Source organism: Chanos chanos, chromosome 5 (assembly GCF_902362185.1).
Source record: "Chanos chanos chromosome 5, fChaCha1.1, whole genome shotgun sequence".
Classification (NCBI taxonomy): Eukaryota; Metazoa; Chordata; class Actinopteri; order Gonorynchiformes; family Chanidae; genus Chanos; species Chanos chanos.
Genome location: NC_044499.1, coordinates 52,252,448 through 52,252,922, shown reverse-complemented (window position 1 = coordinate 52,252,922; position 475 = coordinate 52,252,448).

Here is a 475-nt window from a genome sequence, read left to right as displayed (position 1 = left end):
TCATTTCAGCATAGAACAGCACAGAGAGAGATGTAAAAATGATCATTTCTGTATTTAGACTCCCAACACTGTTTCTACTCCAAAAGTAAAAGAAGAAATTGCGATAGACACCTAGTGAAAGTAAGCATGCTTAATGTAGCTGAGAGACGTCTGTGGAAGGAGGACACAGCGGACGTCGTTCTCTTTTGTGTTCTTTTGAGCAGAGCTCACTTCTGTCTCTGTGTTTAATAATAATGTGTTTACACTATCAGGGTTTAGACTCTCAGGCTTTAGGCTCTATTAAGACTGTGGAGAACCCCACTCGTATCGTATCGTATCGTATCGTATCGTATCGCATCCTGTCTTGTGTCTCATTTCTCTGATTGAAGGTGATGCGTATCTCCACAGTGGTGAGCCGGGGACTCTATGTGGCCCTGTTCCATCTGATTGGCTGACAAGGACCCTGTGAGCTGTGATGTCTAGGTTATGACACAGA